A 6150-nucleotide genomic window follows, 5' to 3' on the forward strand; every position below is an offset into this window, starting at 1 on the left:
TGAATATTTTTCCAACACTGGCTGACATTGTCATTATAATTAGGCAATGCATGTGCCCTTTACCTATTCTACACCAAACACACACACACACACACACACGCTGAAACACACAAACTTGCAAAGTAAACACATCCAGCATCAAACTGTGATTGGCCAATAAAACCCTGTTGCTTTGGGCTACCGTTTTAATTTCCCAATGGTGTCACTCTAAGCCAATCTGTCAGCACGTGTGCATGTGTGTGTGCTTGTGTGTGTGTGTGTGTGTGCGTGCGTGCGTGTCCTGTCTCCACGGCAACATCAGGTCGGCCGCAGTCACAGGCTTGGCCACGCCTCTCATTGTAATGATGGTGAGCTCATGTCTGTTGGCTGTTGGGGCTGCTTCCAGTCCTTAGGACAACAAGGGCTTGACTATCGCTAGCACATTCCACCTGCAGTGCCGCGCAGGCATATAATTACACCGCTTGTTTGCCGAACAGGAGGTCTCCACAGGTCACGCGGTGTGTTTCTGTGTGTGTGTCCTACTGTAGGTACGCTATGACATTGCCTCTTATTTACCCAGCCCTAAAATAGCCACCTTCTTTGTCAGCGGCATTTGCTCTATAAGCCAGAGCCCTCCTTTTGTCATCCTTATATTTTTTTTTTCCTTCTTCTGACTGTAACCTGTATTTTCCACGACGGGGAAGCCTATGAGTCACTCCTCCTCTCCCTTCCCTCCCCCTTTCTCTCTCCCTCTCCCTCCTCTCTGGAAGGCCAGATAAACCAGCCACCGCTAAACACTTTAACCTTACTGGCAGCTGAAATTAAACCCAGCTCGGTATCAGCTTTGAAAACATCCTCTGGTTGTTTGAGTAGCTCGTGTTTGACTAACTAAAAGCCCTTCTCCAAATATGGCGTGTTTGCACAGAGAAATCCCACCAATTTGGGTACATTTTGCCTGTGAGGTGAGTTTCGACGAATCCCTTCAATCGACAGCCGCTAATTTCGCCTCAGTTATTCGTCCCCCACGTTTTCCCAACGCATCAACACTAGACCTCACTTAGGAAAAGCTAGCTACCAACAAGCCCTGACCTAATTCCTCTGAAGCATGCTGGGAGGAGAGACGCCGTCATGCGAAGGCTCTCCGCTCCGAGTCCGTTGCTCTATTTTGATTTCAGGTGAACAGTAGGAAATGGGAAATGTTAGAAGAGCTGTTTGCTTGTCATAGGTTAATGAGATTAGAGCGGCCACCCCGTGCTGCAGCTTTTGGGGGGGGTTCATCTGAACTGGAGGCAGAGGAGGAAATGAAACTTCGTGACAGTTAATGGACAATACACAAAACAAAAGCTCTGGCGCAGGATCTTTAAGATTGACAACAAAGAATCGAATCCTTTTAGTGTGGGTGCCTTCTGTTTTCATGTACAGTAACCTCATTTTAAAGGGAACTACTGGTGCAGCCGTGACTCAGCTCACACCGGAGTCCATGAGCATTTCTGTCAACTGATGCGTCACCACTGAAGCCCAACAATGAGGACATTCAGCAGTGTTTGACATCAGATCAAAGGTCTTACTTTTGGAATGAAAGGCCTTCTGAAACTACAAAAAGTGACTGACAATAGGGTTTAAGCTCTGTTTTTTTAGCAGGAGGAAAGGTCAAAACCACAAAGTCATTGTCTCCGCAGCTAATTCTAGACCTTGGAAACAATCTAACCACAAGCTCCATTTAGTAGTGTTACTGAGTAGCTCGTGAATTGCTTCCCCAGTGTCTGTTTTATTTTCGAATTGGATCAAACAGCAGCAGTGGTGTGTTGTGTCTATTTTACTCTCATTTATAACAATTAGCTGCAATATTAAAACCTGTGTAGGTCCACCACACAGCTGTCAACCATTGGGGACATCTGGGGTGTCCTGTGAGGTCTGGGACCAAAAGGTTAGCGGTGGATCCTTTGGGTTCTGCGTGTGATGAGATAATGGATCGAGCTGGATCACCATGGATGTTTGATCACATTGGCATCTGGGGAGTTTGGGGGTCAGGTCAACGCCTTGGGGATTTTGTGGCGTGGTGGGGCACATTGTCCTTCTGGGTGAGGCTACTGTCATGAAGCGGTGCAAAAATGTTCAGGTGTGTAGCGACGTCGACATGAGTGTCAGGACCCAAAGCTTCAGAGCAGAACATTGTACTGTAACAAGATCAGTGGTTTGATGTTGTGGCTGATTGGTTTGTGTATAAAAAAAGAAGGACATTAACTCTGATTGGGTCAACATTGGACATACACTACCATTCAAAAGTTTGGGGTCACTTAGAAATGTCCTTATTTTTGAAAGAAAAGCATTTTTTTTATCAATGAAGATAACATTAAATGAATCAGAAATACAGTCTAGACATTGTTAATGTGGTAAATGACTATTCTAGCTGGAAATGGATGATTTTCATGGAATATCTCCATAGGGGTACAGAGGAACATTTCCAGCAACCATCACTCCTGTGTTCTAATGCTACATTGTGTTAGCTAATGGTGTTGAAACGCTCATTGATGATTAGAAAACCCTGGAGTGTCTGGGTGACCCCCAACTTTTCAATGGTAGTGTATTTTTTACACTTGTAATATATGAGTTACATTTTATGGCAAACTTTTAAAAGTGCTCATTAGGTTAAAAAAAATGTAGAAGTATTATATATATATTGCATGTGAGGTGCAGTTTCATGATGAAAATGAACCAAATCTAAACATACAAGCATGATATTTCATCAGAATCAATGTTTTCTACATTTATCTATCCATGATCTATACACCGCTAATCCTCATTAGGGTCGCAGGGGCTGGAGTCTATCCAAGCTGACTTAGGGTAAAGTCACCAGTCTATCACAGGACTACACATAGAGACAAACAATCACATTCACACCTACAGACAATTTAGGATCACTTCAGCATGATCTTGGACTGTGGGAGAAAGCTGGAGAACCTGAAGAAAACCCACACGTTCACAAGGAGAACATGCAAACTCCATGGATAGAAAGATTCTGGGAAGGTTGGGACGCAAACCAGGAATCTTCTAGCTTCAAAGTGAAAGTACTAGCGATCAAGCCACCATGCAGCCCATGTTTCTACATGTCTGATTTAAAGTTTCTCCATGAATAAATTCCAGCAGTAACGGTTTGCATCCACAGATGGCATTTTTTGATGGGCTTAAGACTTATGATTCAAAATCTATCCAAAATTACATAATACTTTACCAAAGTAACTTCAGATATATACATGACTCAAAAACCTGTTTAAAAAAGCTGCCTGAAATGACAAAAGAAATGTTCAAAATAGCTAAAAATCTTTCCAAAAAGGAGTCAACGATTGGGTAAAGATTGACAAATGACTGAAAACGCATCCAAAAACAGGCTGTTTCCTGCTGGATTTCAAACCAACATGGCAACTTGTTTGGAAACGTTCACACTGAATCAAGTCGATTGTTGTTTCTTTTTTTGTATCAATCCTCTGACTTAAGCTTGTCAATAACCTTTACATAGAATACTTTGTGAATTTTTACTGTATTCAAAGTCTAAGTAGATGAAGGAGTACTGATTCTTCCCAATACAGGTGCCTTGATACTCCAATCTCTGAGACACATTCACTACACTAAGATGATCTTAATTCCACTAACTGTGTGACTTTTAGCACCAACTGGCTGCACCTGAGTTGAATTTGGTGAGTCACTTTAAATGGGTTTTATTTTCTAATTAATTTACATTACAATGTAGAAATCCATTTACATGTTGACATGAAAGTCTTTTTTTGATAGATAGATAGATAGATAGATAGATAGATAGATAGATAATATTCTCTCTAGAAAAAGTCAAATTTGTATTTATTTTTGTGTATTTATCATATTTTAAAGCATTTATTTATGACTTTTAGTAACTCTCATTGCTTGTGTGTTTTGTTGGTGTTTCCAACAAATCCCAGAAAAAAAAGCGAGGAAGCAGCGGAGTGAAAAGTGATGGAAAGCTTTTATGCGGCACCACTGGCCATGTCTTTGAATGTGTCTGGCAGGGTTCTATTTTGCATCTGATGTGTCACATTGTTGTCATGTTTGGCGTCTTAGCCACAATGTTAAACGCCATCCTGTCAAGCTTGACAAGACATCTCTCGTCTGGTTTCAATGGCATTCTGAGCATTTTTATTTCCCAAAGCCCGTGGAAAAACCGACAAAACCCACACCTCCATGCTCATATGGATAAAAACAACAGTACACGTATGCATGTACTTAGAAATATGCATCATTTTAAGTAGAGGGCTGCATGAGAAGCTATTATTTTAGCGCTATTTGTTCTTTGAACCTTCTGCATTTACATGAATGTTTTCTTTGTGTTACAGCTCTAAATACATTTCAAATGCTGCTCATTATCTCTGCTCTCAATCCCCACTAAAATGCACTTGTGTATCTGTAAACACCGAACCGGTTTTTCAGCCTCAGGGAGGTAATTTTGTCTATCAAGTCACAGTAATCAGTCCCCTCTTCACACTGTGAAGAATAATACACTTATTAATGTCATGTCCTTTGCAGAGTGTCATTTAGATGGGATGAAGCTGCTTGTGTTCAATACAGACTAACAAAGACATGTTTTTAAAAGAATTTTCACCTTTGATTGATGATTCTTGGGAAAAGAAAAAACTCAGAGTGTAGGTTTTAGGTCAGACTTAGCCCAAAAACTTAAAGCATCTCTTCATATTTCTTGCTTCTCTGGACGGATGCCAGGTTTTGTTAAGTGGAGAACAAGCGTTCAGGGGTTGTTTCACTCTAATCTCATCTAAGTCATATGATCAACCATGGTAACTGTGAAGAGGCAGGTCAGGTTAAGCTGTGTCAAGCTGGACAGGTTAGGGGGTCAAGACAGGAAGTCACTTATTTTAAAGCCTCGTGTACAGTGAAGGATGCTGGCTTAGTGGGTATTTTATAACCCCCAGGTCGGGATAAAAAATAAGCAGACATCCACAATCTAAATTCTAATCAGCCATAGTATGCCGCTTTAAAAAAAACATACTCTTAACTACTCCATTAATATGATATTGTAGCATGTTTACGAGCGGTTAACAACCTGTTTGGTTTGGGACGTTCTAAAATAAATCAGTCTCTGTTATAAGGTTATGGTTCTATAAAATATAAACAGAACAAAAATGTGTAATTGAGGAATAATATTCAGTGTTTCGGCATTTAAAAGGCAAGCAAGGCAATTAAACCATTTGTTATGACAAACAGATCATTGAATATGAAAATAATATTATTCTCAACAAACAGGTTTACTTTTTCTTATGTTCATTCATAGTCGGCTACACTGAATATTTAAAAATCTAAGTATGGTCAACAATATTTACACCAATCAGTCATTCCCCCATATGGAATTGTCAGAAATTGCAGCTTTTTTTTTTTTTTTTTTTTTTTTTTAGAAATGCAGCATTTGTTCACTAGTTATTGATGATCAGAAATCACGTCAACATAGATTGTGGCCATTTAATATAGATGTACCCGCAAACAAAATGACCTTGCGTTGAGCACAGGTGTGTGTCTGCATGTGTATGTTATGTATGGATACCGAATCGTGTGACCTAAATATGTAGCCAGAATTGATGGGACTCGGAGACACCCCTACAATTTAATCAATTGTTTCTTGCATCATTTCCGATGGATAAGTCCCGGTGGATTTGTAGTAGGAACTACAGATCGTCAGCAGGCAGCTGATGTAGTGTTCACTTCTTGTCATAGTTACTGATGCCATGCCGCTATCTGGCAGTGATACAGAAATCTTTAACAAATCCCTGGATCCAGACTATAAGTTGCATCACTGCCAAAATCTAATCACTTGGTCCTTGCGTCAGTTCTGACCTTTCCTCAAATTTTCTTTCAAATCCGTTTGTCTTTACCTGAGTAATGTTGCTCACAGACAGACAAACAGACAAATCAATGCCAATCGCATAACATCCTTAGTAATATATCTTTAGTAAACAACAGACATTAAATTGCAGTGCTTTCCAGTTTTTTTTAAAAAAGACAGATTTTAGAAATGTACCTAACAATTTTAAATATTACACCCTTATGATATCGTATTAATTTACAGAATTAATTTGAATGTTTGGGGTTCTTATTCAAATTTGCCTGATGAATCTAAGAAATTACAGTTAATAT

This window comes from Acanthochromis polyacanthus, chromosome 23 (genome assembly GCF_021347895.1).
Source record: "Acanthochromis polyacanthus isolate Apoly-LR-REF ecotype Palm Island chromosome 23, KAUST_Apoly_ChrSc, whole genome shotgun sequence".
NCBI lineage: Eukaryota > Metazoa > Chordata > Actinopteri > Pomacentridae > Acanthochromis > Acanthochromis polyacanthus.